This window comes from Protopterus annectens, chromosome 6.part0 (genome assembly GCF_019279795.1).
Source record: "Protopterus annectens isolate FY-2018-M chromosome 6.part0, PAN1.0, whole genome shotgun sequence".
In the NCBI taxonomy this organism is placed as follows: Eukaryota; Metazoa; Chordata; order Ceratodontiformes; family Protopteridae; genus Protopterus; species Protopterus annectens.
In genome coordinates, this window is record NC_056737.1 from 271203639 (window position 1) to 271219306 (window position 15668).

Genomic DNA, 15668 nt, shown 5'->3' on the forward strand with positions numbered 1-15668 from the left:
ATTTTTTTGCTTATTTATTTCTGAGTAATTTTAGTTTGAGTTAGTGTGTGTGTGTGTGTGTGTGTGTGTGTGTGTGTGTGTGTGTGTGTGTGTGTGTGTGTGTGTGTGTGTGTGTGTGTGTGTACACCAGTCAATGCTTAATTGCATCACCGGGCGACCGGACCTTTTTCCATTAGTATAAGTCGATTTACAACGTGCACGGTGACCAATCATCGTGCACGTTTTGGAATATTAATGGGGGTCATGGTATAATTCAGAATAAACCTGTAGTACATGGAGTGCAGTGATTACTTTGCAATATTTGGAAAATGACAAATCTGTCAAGTGCTTGAGTGGTGCGAGACAAACCTTAACAAATGTTAAGCACCACTACTGAAGTTAGGGTTGGGTCCCACCCTAGGCAGTAAAATCTGCTAGTACTGACCAGCAAATGACAGCAGCAGAAGTAAAAAAATTGGTTCTTTCTGCTGTCTGCACTGATGAGGTGTCACTTCATTTTACAAACTAAGGAAGTAGCTAGAATAACAGGTTGTGTGTATACACCTGCATTCTCTCTGAAGGATGCAAATTCTGCAACTCAAATGTATGTCACTATTCAATGGCTTCAGTCCTTTGTGAATTGTGTGACAACTACGCACTTTGAGGAACAGACCAAGCAAATGAGGCAGAAATATAAACATTCTGTGAAAATCTGGATAGTTGGGGATTATGGAATGTGTGTGTGTGTGTGTGTGTGTAGAACTGTGCACTACACTGCCTTTCTGATAGCACTCACTAATGGCTAAGTAAGTGCTTTATAGCTTTGAAAGCTGACAAAATATTTGGTGCTTTTTTTTTTTTTTTTTTTGCTATTACTAGTACAAAGAGTAGATGAAGCTCCATTCACAACAAAGAATTATGATCAGATCTCGGATCATAACTCAAGATATGAAGTAGTTAACTTCATTTGTGCAGCAACCTATGGGAATTGGATCTGACTTCGGATCCGAGCCGGCAGTTTTCAGCAGCTTTAGATCCAAGCTCCTCCCCGTACCCATAATCCCCTGCCAACCCTGACTGACCCCAGATCTAGTTTGCCGCGGTTTACTTCAGCAGCTTGATCCTACGAGTTCCAGGCTTTTCATCACTTTATGAGAAAATTTAACCTTTTTTGTCCCTTTTCTTAAACTTTTGGTGTGTGTGTGTGTTCAGGTCCCTTTCCTAATCTTAAACACTCTTAGTTTACTTTATTTTTCTTCATATTTAACCTCCCCCTTCCTTCGTGGTTCCGTCAGGGTTGTGTGTGTGTGTGTGTTTGGGGCCTAGTGTGTGTGGTTACCTTTTTTAGTTAATATGTCTGAGGCCCCAAAGCTGATTTTTTTCTAAGTGCACCGAGTGTGGCCATAAGCTGGCCCCAGCTGATGGCCACACTCGGTGTGTGTTGTGCCTTGGGGTTGAGCACCTGTCCTCTGGTTGTACCATTTGTGCGGCGTTCAACCCCAGGGCACTCAAGGACCGGAGGTCTAAGCTGATTCTGGCGGGTCTCCTGACCCCGGACTCTGCTTCTACCTCCGGTCCTCCCATGGCTCCCGCTGCGGCGGCTGTCACTCCTGCTTCCCTCCCCCCCAGCCCGGGACTCAACCTCCCACCTTAGGCCTGGAGGAGAGGGAGGCCAGGAAAGAAAAAAGGAGGGAGAAACACCCCAAGCGGCGGGCCGAGGCCTCCGCTTGGCCTCGGCTAAGCGGTCTCCTCCTTCTCGGATCCGGTCCCCGTGCTTTTCACCGGGTTCTGAGGAGGAGGAGACCCGATCTCCGAGGTCATCGAGGCTACACTCCCGCTCCGCCTCGGTGGCCTCGTCGAGATCAACCAGAAGTCTCACGGATGCAGATTTGGACCGGATGATAAGATTCCTCCAGGCCCAACTGCAGAATGGGATTGTTCCTGCCTCCTTCTTTGCCCTGATAGCTCCTTCTCCGTCCCGTTTCCCGGGTTCGGAGCCGGGCAGCCTTGGAGCCGGGGGTGTGTCGGCGCCGATAGACTCTGGTACTTCAGTGCTAACGCTTCCCTAGAGTCTGTCGGGTCCATTTTCTTCGGATCCGAGTTCTCTGAGCCGAGGGCTGAGCTTCGGATCCGGTGGTATCGGTATGCCTTTGGCTCCGTCCAGGTGGGAGCATACTGGTCCATTGGATCCGATCGCTTCGGCGCCGGCTCCGATCTGTCCATCGGATCCGAGCGAGGGTCTGCTTTCGGATCCCAGAGAGAGAGCAGCTCTCCCTCGGCATTCGACGTGGTGGAGAGGGCCCTGTCGAGACAATCCAGGCCCCCAGCCCTTGTCACGGCTCCACCCTGCACTCCTTCTCTGTTGGGTCCAACTTCAATCACCTGGCCCCAGGGACAGCCTGCCTTGACGTCCCAGGTAGCTCCATTGGAACAAGACGTGGCTGGTGAAACCTCCTCGGACAGCCCCCCCCCCCCCCGAAGAGGTTCCTCACAAGCGAAGGTGCAAAAGGAGGCACCTGGACTCCCCAGAGTCCTTGACTGAGGACACTGATTTGGAGGAAGGGGAAGGCTCCCCAAGATCACCCCCCCCCGAAGATGTCCCATTTGGCGACATCATGGAGATGCTTAGAATAAGGAAGGGGTGGGCTGCCCCAAAGCCTACCTTGGACGAATCCGTGTTCCTGGAGGCGTTTGAAGCAGGCCCGTCTACCTCTTGGGTGTCCCCTCTGGCCGACCCCCTGGTAGACTTGATTACTACCAGGGCGTGGAAGGAGCCGGACACTGTGGAGCCAGTCCCCAAGCACCCGGTCAAGATTCTTAGCCCACCCTCCGGCAAGTCCCACTGGAGTGAGGGTCCCCCTGTAGATGCCATGTTGATGGAGGTGGCCACCAAGAGGGAACTAGCTCAGGAGAGTCCCTCGGTTCATCCCCCGAGCAAGGAGTCTCTGTCGATGGACCGCCAAGGGAAGCGCGTGTTTAGTTTGGCTACCTTCTCTGTGAGGTCGCTGAACTACTTGGCACATGTGCTTCGACTGCAGCGGGACCTTATCAAAGAGTACGCTGCTTCGCTCGCCCCCCCCCCCTGAGTCCATGTTGGAGGAGGACAAGCAATTGCACTCCACCCGGATGGCCACTCTACGATCCATATCTAACACCTCTATACGGCCACTGTCCCATGCCACGGAAGGAGCTGCTAGAGCCAGAGGAGTGGGCCTCGTCATGAGACGTCAGGCCTGGCTGTGGCACTGATTTCGCGGAACCCTTTAAGGTGTCTTTCGCTAATGCCCCTTTCGATGGTTCTGCCCTTTTCGGCAAAACCGTGCGAGATACCTTGGTCCAGAGCAAAAAAGGACGGGAAGACGTCTGCCATCGGAGTCCGCTTCTCTGCTCCCCAGAGGTCCTTCTCAAAGAACCAAAAGGGTCAGAAGAAGATGTGGTTCCAGAAGTCGCAACAGTCCCGTTTCACTCTGGACTCCCAGCCCTTCCGCAGCAGAGGAGGGCAGGGTGAACGCCACCCTAGAGGCAGAGGGGGCCCATGGAATGTTGGATCCAGAGAACCCTTCTCGGACCAACCCACGCAACACCCCTGAGGGGTTGCCCGACTGCTCCACTCTGGAGGCAGTCGGGGGGCGTTTCTCGAAGCACCCAGCAGCTTGGGAGTCCATCCCAGCAGACCACTGGGTGCTTCGCATTATATCCAGAGGATATCAGATTCCCTTTTCTCGTTGCCCACGCAGCCCCAGATACCTCCCCGATGTTCCACCCGATCAGAGGGAGGCCGCAGCAATGGAAATCCAACACTTGCTGGAAAAAAGAGCCATCCAACACGTCCCCCCAGACCAGTGCGGGCCCATGTTTTACTCCAGGTTCTTCTTGGTGCCAAAAATGACGGGGGGACTTGAGACCAATCCTCGACCTCTCTTCCTTGAACCTGTCAGTAACCAAAGAAAAGTTCCGCATGGTCACTCTTCAATCCATTCTTCCCCTTTTGCGGGAGAACGATTGGATGTGCTCTATAGACCTCAAAGATGCATACTACCACATTCTGATGGACAGGCGATCCAGGAGGTTCCTCCGCTTCTGGCTAGGAGCCAGTCATTTCCAATTCAGGGTCCTCCCCTTTGGTCTCACCACAGCCTCCAGGGTGGTCACCAAAGTGTTAGCAGTGATAGCGGCCCACCTGAGACTTCAGGGAATCCAGGTCTTCCCATACCTGGATGACTGGTTCCTGACCGCCCCAACAAGGCATCTACTCTGTGCAGCCAGAAACTACTTTCTTCGTCTAGCTCCCCGGCTGGGGATCACTATCAACATAGAGAAGTCGTCTCTTACTCCGACTCAGACCATAGACTTCATAGGGGCCAGACTAGACACAAACAAACTCCTAGCTTTCTTGACCTCAGACAGACTACGAACCCTGAGGCTACATATGCGGGCCATTCTACAATCTCCAGCTCCTCCGGCGGAATTGGTCGTGAGGGCTCATGGCTCAATAGTGGCAGCAATCAACCTATTGCCGATGGCACATTTGAACATGAGGGTCTTACAATCGATCCTTCAGGTACAGTGGTCCTTTCTTCAGTATCCTCTGAGCCATCCCGTTCCCCTCAGCAGGGCTTGCAGGAGGGCCCTCCTATGGTGGCTCCAATCTCCGGACCTCCAGCAAGGCCGCCCCTTCTCTATAACCCCTCCACTAGCCACGGTGACCACAGATGCCTCCTGCCTCGGGTGGGGGGGGGGGCATTCTTCGGGCCGGACAGTCCAAGGCATGTGGGACCTCACAGAGACCTCACTGCATATCAGTGTCCTAGAGATGAGGGCAGTGCTGTTAGCGTTGAAAGCACTTCAGGACCTTTTTCCTGTAGGAACGATTGATATTCAGACAGACAATATGTCTGCTGTCAGGTACATCAACAAACAAGGGGGAACCAGGTCTTACCCACTCTGTCGAGAGGCCATGAGGGTGTGGGAATGGGTGATCTCCACCAACCGCTTTCTCATAGCAACGCACATTCCGGGGTGGTCCAACATCCTAGCGGACAAACTAAGTCGCACCATCCTGTTACCATACGAGTGGTCTCTGAATCCCGAGATAGCGAATCGGATTTTCACCAAATGGGGTCAACCCTGTTGCGATCTCTCTGCCTCTCCCTCGAACACAAAATGTTACGACTACTTTGCTCTCATTTCCCCCTCCGGGGAACCCCCGAGAAACGCTCTGGTGCATGCTTGGCCTCCCGGTCTTCTTTATGCTTACCCTCCTCTTCCCCTGATGATGAAGTTTCTTCAGAAAGCCAGCCGGTTGGGGAGCAGGATTATCCTCATTGCCCCGTTTTGGCCTAGTCAAACCTGGTTCCCTTACCTTTGGTCTCATCTGGTGAATCCTCCTTGGGTTCTGGATCCCCGTCCGGATCTAATATCCCACCCCCAAACCTGGACAATCTCTCAAGCTCACAGCTTGGCTGCTCCAGTTCCACTCGTAGCTAGGACTCCCGGTATCTCTTCTCCAGTTAAAACTATTCTAGTAGCAGCACACAAGCCTTCTACTAGAAAGATCTATAGTAGCAAATGGAAACGTTTCTCCATTTGGGCGGAACGCCAAAACTTGGATCCTTTTACAGCTCCTTTGCTCGCTGTATTAGACTTTGTCAGGGCTGTTTCATCAGGGGGCTAGCTCCTCCACAGTCAAGGTTGAACTAGCAGCTATCTCTCATTATCACGTGGGAAATTAACTGGGCCCTTTGATCACCATGAAATTGTGTAAGACCTTTTTGAAAGGCACCTTTCTGCTCAGACCTCCAGTGAAGGATGTAGTCCCTCCTTGGGATTTAAAGCTGGTGCTTCAGGCCTTGACAGCTCCCCCGTTTGAGCCTGCAGCTTCAGTAGATCTTAAATTCTTGTCATGGAAAACGGCCTTTCTTGTCGCTATCACCTTGGCTCGAAGGGTCTCTGAACTACAGGCCCTCTGTGTAAAACCTCCATACTTGACCTTTCACAAGGATAGAGTTTACCTCAGGACCAGTCCCTCTTTTCTTCCCAAGGTTGCCTCTGAATCAAATATTAACCAGTCCATTAACCTGCCGGTCTTTTTTCCAAATTACCGTAACAAAGGGGAATACAAATTACACTCATTGGATGTGCATAGACAACTTCGCTTCTACATCCACAGGACATCTGGTCATAGGAAATCCGACCAGTTGTTCGTTTCCTTTGCCAAATTTAACTTGGGTAAACCGGTGTCTAAAGTTACACTGTCTAGATGAATATCACAGTGTATCCTTCTAGCATATGAAAGTTCTGGCAGGCCCGCACCTCAGGGAGTCCATGCCCACTCTACTCGATCTATGTCTACCTCTGCGGCTTTTAGAGCTAGAGTCTCTTTCGTTGATATTTGTTCAGCAGCCACTTGGGCCTCATCTCATACCTTTCCCAATCACTATAAATTGGACATTATCTCCAGAGGGAGAGCATCCTTTGGCTCTGTAGTGCTCCGGAACATCCTTCCATGAAGGCCGCCCAAGATTCAGGTAGTTGGGGACTCTGTCCCATAGGTTGCTGCACAAATGAAGTTAACTACTTCAGATAAAGAAGTTATGTACTCACCATAACGTTCCATCTGAGTAGGTAAACTTCATTTGTCAGCAACCGTCCCTCCCTCCTGCCCCCTCACTTGCGAATGTATTCATACTCAGGTCCATGGGTTTTACCCATTTTTCTTGAGATTAATATTTTTCTAGCAGTTTCTGCTGTTGGGCAAACTTGATCTGAGGTCAGTCAGGGTTGGCAAGGGATTATGGGTAGGGGTAGGAGCTTGGAGCTCGGATCTAAAGCTGTTGAAAACTGCCGTCTCGGATCCGATTCCCATAGGTTGCTGACAAATGAAGTTTACCTACTCAGGTGGAACGTTATGGTGAGTACGTAACTTCTTCTTACGTGTTCTTGATATGGATGCCAAGATTCATCTTTTGAGCTTTGTTTTCTTGGTGAATTTCTTGACATACATGTCTCAAACACATAATAAATAGGTCAAGATAGAAAAAACAATCATAATTATTTATATTAGTTACATGTTTTCATAACTTTTGCTGCTGTCCTTGTAGCATGCTTTGGGGCTTTTATCACAAGATGTTTGACTGAAGCAAATCTTTCATTCAGAAGTTTTTAAATGAGTGTATTTCCTGAAAAAAAAGTGTGGGGGTGGGGTGGGGACAAACCTGGGTATTTCTGAAACCTAACAAATGATTGTCATTCTAGTCAACCTACTTGCATCAAATTGACCTTTGCATTGATATTATTTTTTATTTTTTTTGCTTTGTAGGAATAACTTACTGGGTTTGTGCGTGTGTTTTAGAAGAACCTTTCTGGATTTAGTTCTGTGGTCTGTTATCCAGTTTATATTGATCAGTAAGTAGTGTTTTCACTATTGTTCTAAGAGCACAGTTATCTTTTTTATATGTGCTGTATAGAATACAACTCTGAGTGGGCAGCGATGCTTTAATAAAGTTAAATCAGTATCACAATGTTTTACAAAACAGATGTCAGCAGTTTCAGCCAGACCGTGGGAGCACAGAGAAGTTGTTCCATTGTACTAAGCATACATTAAAAAAGCATGCAAATGAAAAGTAGTTTATTTACAGACTGACAGCTGTCTGCATTATTTTCTGCTGCCTTGGGCAAAGAGTACTTTCTGATAAGCTAAGATGCTTATTATCCCAGTTTGTGAATTGGACTTGTGTATTACAAAGTGTTCTTTATTATTTCTAAGTGCTGTGGGTGTGTTAAGCAATGCAATTCATTAGTACAACAGCAGCACTCAGAAGAAATTCAAGTTGTGAGACCAAGAACAGGATGGATTGTATGCAATTCATTCTCTGCTGTAATTTGCCTGATTATTGCAAAAATTGATCTGTAGCATGTTAGAGAATTAGACTTGCTTTCATATCATTCAACCTTTTAGTACAAGAATTGTGGACAAAGCCAAAAGTAATCGGGGACAAAGGTCCAAAATCAGTGACATTTTAAATATTTTTCTTTATAAACATTGCTTGAATAGCAGGTTTTACTTTATTATGCATTTTTCTGAGGGATATGAAGTTTGAAGCACAAATGCCTGTCATTAGTTAGTGACTTCAATCCCCAATGATTTGCCAGAAAAAAACAATTTTTGTAAAGACAGACCCAAAATATGAGGCAAAATCTGGACATTTTTTTAACTTGTAGACAGAGTTTGAGGTATGCTTGCATTTACAAAAGTCTTTCCCTGAATTTAGTCTTTATCTGCTGCAGTAGAGCCAAGTAATTTATTAAATGGTTATTTTCTTTCGGCTTTTCCTGGTTAGGGATCGCTACAGTGGAACTGGTCCGCTAATGATTAGAAGTGAATTTTTATGGTGTCGAGTTGCCAATCCGGTTCCCAACCTTCAAAGAAGGCACATCCACACATGCTCGCACCTACCTGCATGTCTTTAAATTCATTCGACCGTGGGGAGGACATGCAGACTCTGCACAGAAGGCGCTCTAGCTGAAAATTGAACCGGAGAACCTCTTGTTATGTGGCGACAATGCTAACCACTGCACCACTGCGGCCTGTCAATTTATTAAATGGTTACAGCTGGTTAAATGCTAATCTTAGAAACTTGGGGGGGGGGGGCAATTCTTCCTGCACATTGCTGATGTTAGGGTTGCACCCTACATCTCCAAAAAGTCAAAAGTCTTGCATTCCATCCTTTTATCTGTGTGTTACTTGATAAGCAATTGTACCTGACCCCTTATTTGCTTTGCCAGGTGATGAGCCCACATGGCAGCTTCATGCAGCTTTTTTGAGTGGAGCCCAGCATTGGTCATTTGGCAACCAGATAGTTTTCATTTGAATACTACTCTAAGCAAGGCTCCAGGGTAGGTCGTTCTATCCCTGATCCTGGTGTGATTCTGAGATTATTTTTGTGAACAGTCATGGGGAGTCAAGGTAGGAATGTTTTAGTCTTGCTCATTAGTTAAAACAGACGAGACTGAGAGATTGACCAGAGAACTGATGTACAGATGGCAATGTTTCTTGCAGTACACCAAAGTATGATGGAGAAACAAGAGCTGTCTGAGTCATAAGATGAAGCTGTTAATTTAGTATTCAGTTTGTGCCCTTACCATCAGCTGAAGTGGTATGAATACCACGGGAGTATGCCTATTGGATATTTTTATTTAAATGTCTTTCTATTCTCATGTTGCAGTATTCATAACAGTAGGGAGGTTGCTGCCTGCAGCCCTAGACATCCGGCCAGTATATCAAAGTCTTGGGAGTAAGAGTATGCACTACGTTGCTTGTCAGGGCCAAAAACCGACGTCTGCTATAAAAGTGACATCTGCACATTCCCTTTTCAGAACTTTTCTGCCAGAGTGATCCATGGACCTCCAATAGCCAATAGTTTTTGTTGCGGCCGTCCGATACAGATAAGTATCCCTTTGAGTTTTTTGTTACCTTTTTATTGCTTTTCAAATGTAAATGTTGGGAAGGGGAAGTGTGCTTTGTGGAAGACAAATTCCACATAAGGACATGCATAAGTGCTTATTCTGTTTAGGTGAAGGCCACGACCATAAGTCTTGCGATATTTGCAAGTCTTTTGTACCTAAAATGCTTTGCAGCCTTCTGGTTGCCTTAAAGCTTTATTTAGCAAATCAGAGGCTCTGGCATCTAGCGTTAGGCATGGAGGGTGAGGTAGATACTTCTGATGAGCCAGCTCAGAAGAAGGCCAAGAAAGGTAGGCCTGACACCCATGCTGCAACTCTGGATTCTGGTGAGACTCTAGAAGTGGATGTTAGCCCAGGGTCTCAATGGATGCCCATTTCAAAGCTAGAACCAGGAACCATGATGGAAGCTGGTTCGACAGAAAAGCAAAGTATGTCCTCTGAAGTTGATCGGCCATCAGTCCCTGATGGTGAGGGGAACCACGGCTCGGGCATCAGGGGGGCCTACTCTGGGCTTTCCATCCTCCCAGGCATCTGCCTCCAAGTCAGCACATCCTTCTCCTCTTCTAAAAAGGAAACTGAAATTTAAAACATAGGGAATGTAGATAAGCTGAATCAGCTCTTGGATGGGTATTATGAAAGATCTGGATGTTAGTCAGTATAGCTCAGTCATAGAGAATAGAGGGTTTGAAGTCCAGTGTTAGCAAGGGAGAATCTACTAGGAGTAAGGAATTTCTTTGCTCTATTTAGTAGACCTAGCTTTTGATTTATTTTGCAGGTTTGTATCTGAAGATCAAACTTTAAGCTGTCATCTATGGTAACTACAAGCAATTTGGTATGGGTAACTGTTTCAATATCTGTATTGTTTAAAGCAGTAATGTGAAGGTTGCTTTAGCGTTGACATGGGCTTTGGTGTAAAAATAGTAGTAGTCTTTTTGGGATTAAATAAAAGCTGGTTTTGATGTAGTTACAATGAAGGCATTTCATGTCATGGATTATAGTTATAGTGGGCTGTCAAATGAGCAGATGAATAAGGCAGGCTTATTGATAGGAGATTTGTAAGTTGATTACAATGTTAAAGAGCAGTGGACCAGGAATAGAGCCCTGAGGTGCACTAGTTTTAACTAGGAGAAAAAGAGAGGAGAGAGCCATCTGACAGACTGAGATTGGATCTCTCCCGTGGGACGTATAGAAGGTACAGCCCTATGGAAAGCCTCAGCACAGACCCAGGGCAAATTGCAGCATTTACTTTTCTCAGATTGCTTAGGAACATCTGAGGATGCTGCAAGGTAAGCTGGAGAAGTTGTTGGGAATATGGAAGTGTCCTCTACTCAGGTCAGTGGCAAGGTTTCAGGAGCTATACTGGCCTCCAGCTGGGTCTCTGTAGCGGGTAACTGATCAGTAACTTTGTGTACTGAAGTCTTCGGAACCTCAGTGGGTACACAGAGTCTGTTATGTTGTACTGATGTTCCATTTTGAGCCTCTTCATCTTTTCCTTCAGTGGAAGAGGGTCATTGGAGGATGTTGATTAGGCCATCTTGGACTGGTCCAAGTGTTTAAGATGTTGAGTCTCTAGAAAGGTGTTGAGAGAGGAAAGCCTCATCCTGAGGGTTTGGGGAATGAATGACTGACAGATTGAGTAAGACTAGCTGTCATATTCTGGGCCTAGGCAAAGGTGATATTTGATATACAAGTCTTTCTACAGAATCTGCCTACTGAACTTGCACTTAAACCTCCTAGCTGACATCTAACTTTCAGCAAAGTAGAGTAAGTAAAAAGGAAGGTTCCCCAATGGGGGGGGGGGGGGGGGGGGGCATTTATCTGGACAAAAGATTGAAGCAAAGATACCAACGTCCAAATGGCGATAAGTCCGACATATACAAGACCTCTGTTTGGGCTGGCAATAAGAGAGTCTGAGGATTCACGCTCTCCATCTGTCGATATACACCAACACATAAAGCTGAAATCGTACTTCGGACGTATGACCTTTGGAAGGTGAAGCAGTGCTACCGTGGCTGGATGTCAGTGGTGAAAACCCATATGGTAGGAATACTGCAGCAGTGATCAGTAGGACATCTGCTGTTATAAGTTCTTACACAACTGTACTTTCCTTTTCAAAAATTAAAACAAACTGTTTCAACTGGCTTCTAGCAAGCAGATATAAAAGAAAAAATAGCAGGAAGGATCAAAGAAGGAAGAGAACCTTCCAGAAAAAGACAGTCCTATGTCATGCAATGATCCTTGCAGCATTCTTCTCCCCTGCCACAACTTTAAACCATGCCCAGAGACTGGCTCTTCATTTTTCTGTTTGTCATCAAATTGTTTCAGGCATATGGGTTCTAAGAGTTGTTCAAGGGGGGTTTACAGATGGCAGTGGGAAAGTGTCCCTGCTTTCTAGGAGATCTCTTTTCCCCATCCTCCAAACCAGACTTCCCCTGTTTCCCCAAGTCATCAACCAAATTCTTTTTATGGGAGTCACAGAACTAGTTCACCAGATTAGTTGGGAAATTTTTCTTTCTTTGTGTGTGTGTGTGTGTGTGTGTGTGTGTGTGTGTGTGTGCGTGCGCATGGGTGCATGCTGTTGACACAGATTTCAAAAGTTTTCTGTCTGGTTTAAAATACTAGTTATCTGCATTATGATGTTCATCATGTTTCTCTGTTGCAGTCATGACTGTAGGGTTCTCACCTGCCGGCAGGCAGTCCTTGGTCAGCCAGAATCCCAAAATCTGGGTCCGGCGTTGGCTGTTCAACCATGCTTGCTGACGTCAGAGCGCCAGCAGTACAAAGCTGACAGCCAACACCATGTTCTCCAGTCTTTCTTGCCGTGTGGTGTTAGCAGTTTGCAAGTGCCTGTCGGCTGACTCCTGACAATCTTTTTTGAACAAAACTTCAGTCCGAAGATTTTATTCTCCTACTCAAAGCGAAGTACCCCGTTGGGGAAACTTTTTTCTTGCTCCAGTCCGATGTCAGAAAAAGTTAATAATTGTATTTCATGTGGGAAGCAAACACCTCATAAGGATTTTCATTCTTACTGTATTCCTTGCTTAGGCCCTGACCACGACGTAGCTAGTTGTCAGTTTTGTGCTAGATTTAATCAACGTACAATTAAATGAAGGTACGATTTTGCATTTCATTACTTCAGTAGGCGTTTTAATTACAAAAGGTCGTTGGATACGGTTCCAGCTACCGGAGTTCACAAACGACGCAAGGACAAAGACAGGCCTCCAAAGTCCAAATCTGACTATATCGCACAAGCAGAGCCAGCTTCAGGTTCGGCTGTCGTCAGTGAGGCGCTTTTGCAGCCCCTGTCGTCGGCCAGTTCGTAACCGATGGCCGAAACGGACTCCCATGAGGAGCCATCTAGGCCTTTGAATATTTCAATTGCAGGACCTTCGGACAATGCTCCTTCGGATGGGTCTGGAGCTGCTGTGCAGGTACCGGCTTCCGAAGGGGTTTTCAGGCTTACTCAGCTTCTGATAAAGGCAAAGCCAAAGACAAAGGCAAAGACTCCTTCCAAATCAAAGACTGCAACACAGACCTCTTCTGATCCGGCTCCCAAGTCACAGAAACAGTTACTTAAGATGGCGGAGGATTTTCTTACTATGATTAGGGGTTCTCATCCCCCCTCCAGATAAAAGGCCAAGGCAGGAAGTTTATTATGACTCCTCTGATCAGGCTTCTGTTCAGTTTCTTCTTCCGACCAGGAATATTCTTTCCCTCCTTATGAGGATTCTGATGCTGAGGAATCTATTCCTTCAGCTTCTCCCCCTGCGGATTTCTCTTTTGGGGGAACTTTGCATGAAATGAGGGAACATTTCCACTGGGAAGGACAGGAGTATTCGGAATCTAAGAAAAGACTAAGGGATTTCCTTCTTCTTCCCCAACATAGACCCCTGGCTATTCCTCCTATTTTGGATATTGTGGATGATGCCTTTTCGGAGGCTAACTTAACCCCTGACTCTTTCCCTCCTGCTCCGGTTAAGCCCGGCAGATATTACAGGGTTCCTGATTCCCACCAGTTTTTTTACAAGAACCCTACTGCTGACCCTGAAACCATTTCTCAGGGTCCTAAGGGAGTTAAGGCCGCTTCTGCTAAAAACCCCATTCACACTGAGAAGGATTCCAGATCTTTAGAAAGATGGGGCAAAAAAGTGTACACTTCTGCTACTTTATCCATTAGGGCTTTAAACTGTCAGTTTTATATGCTGAAATATCAGCAATTTCTCCTGTCTGTCTTAAAACAAAAGCTTACTTCCATTTCCGCCTGTGCAGATGATAAGAAATTACATGACTTAATGCATGCCACTGAACAAGTTGGGAAGCATGGTTTACACTGTGGATTTGATGCGTTGGAGGCTTCTTGTAGGGCTGCTGCCTCTGGCACAGTCATTAGAAGGCATGCATGGTTAAAGGAACAAAATTTGCCAGATCAAGTAAAAGCTAAATTATTGGATGCTCCTGTTCAGCATAATGTTTTGTTTGGATCTAAAGCAGAAGAGGTGATTAAAAAGATGGAGGACAAGGTGAAATCCATGCAAACAGTTAAAGATTTCTTACAAGTACAGCCACCCAGATTTAGCAGGAATTGGCCTACTAAAAATTGGTCCTTTCCCAATACAGACAGGCCTCAGAGGGGTAGATACAGACGCTCCCGAGGAAGGCCTCAAACACAAGCCTCTTATAGACCAAGACAGTGGACTGCTTCCACCCCTAGAGGGGGAGAGGACAGGTCGCAAACCCATAGGAAACAGACTCAATGACTCCCTCTGTTGGGCTGCAGGAACTTCTTGCCTGGAAGCCCCTCTCGGAGGAAAACTTTCAATTTTTCACCAAAATTGGACTCATATAATCCAAGACAAGTGGGTTCTGGATGTGGTTTTAAGAGGTTACAAATTCCATTTTCATACCCTACCAAGGCCAAGCGGATGGCCAGATCTTCCAAAACATCAGTGGACAGAGGCCTTAAACCAGGTGGAAGCTCTTTTGGCTATGAAAGCCATAGAACTAATTCCGCTTTCAGAGATGGGACAAGGTTTTTACTCAAGGCTCTTTCTAGTCCCCAGGAAGCAAAATTCATGGAGACCCATTCTGGATCTGTCAGTCTTGAACACTTTTCTAGAAATACCAAAATTCAAGATGCTTACTCTACAGCAGCTACTTCCAATGCTGACCAAAAATGCATGGATGGTGACTTAGGATTTAAAAGAGGCATATTTACACATTCCCATCAGGCAGGAGTGCAGAAAATACCTCAGGTTCAAGGCCGGATCGAGGCATTATCAATTCTCTGCGCTGCCCTTTGGATTGTCTACTGCACCCAGGGTCTTCAAGTGCTTGGCTCCAGTAGTAGCTTATTGCAGACTGAAGGGAATTCAAATTTTCCCCTATCTGGACGATTGTCTTATTCAGGCAGAGACAGCAAGTATGTCTTACTCCAGCATCTAGAATTTGTTCAGAAACTTCTCAAGTTCCTGGGATTCACTGTCAACATAAAGTCAAATTTGACACCCTCGCAACAGATAACTTTTCTGGGTGCTCTTCTAAACACAACAACCCAGATGGCATTTCTGACATACGAAAAACAATTACAGCTGGCTTCAACTTTCAAAACCTTGGCAACTTTAACTCTGCTATCTGCAAGGAAATTCCTGCAGGCTTTGGGTTACATGGCCTCCTGCATCCTTCTCGTACCATATGCAAGACTACATATGAGGAAAATACAGTGGTACCTAAAAAGTGTATGGTCTCAGCATTGCCACAGTTTAGACATACTGATCTCCGTCCTGCCTTGTCTTCAAAAGGAATTCCTTTGGTGGTCCAAGGCATGTATTCTAAACAAAGGAAAACCCTTCTGTCTGCCTCCTGCCACTCAGATACTAACCACGGACGCCTCGGATTATGCATGGGGAGCCCATTTTCAGGGCAACTGTATGCAGGGCCTTTGGACAAAGGATCAGGAGCACCTACATATCAATTTAAAGGAAATGTTAGATGTTCAGAAAGCTCTGTGGGCCTTCAGGAATCTTCTACAACCAGGACAACTACTGATACGAACAGACAACACCACAGTTATGTGGTACATAAACAAGCAAGGGGGATCTCATTCCTACCCCCTTTGCAGACTAGCCATGAATCTATGGAACACAGCTCTAGCTTGCAATCTGGACCTTCAAGCTCAGTTTCTACCAGGAAAGCAAAACTTCCTGGCAGACAGTCTGAGCAGAAACCTT

At 46.5% G+C, this 15668-nt stretch overlaps 1 protein-coding gene across 1 annotated transcript in view; it reads left to right on the top strand.

Moving 5' to 3' along the window:
• PALS1 (protein associated with LIN7 1, MAGUK p55 family member) overlaps nucleotides 1–15668 on the top strand; it is a 2503255-nt gene that overhangs the window by 392043 nt on the left and 2095544 nt on the right. The window contains exon 2 of the mRNA XM_044074024.1: nucleotides 7298–7383. The gene's annotated coding sequence lies outside the window, so the exon portion shown is untranslated. The remainder of the gene's footprint in view (nucleotides 1–7297; nucleotides 7384–15668) is intronic.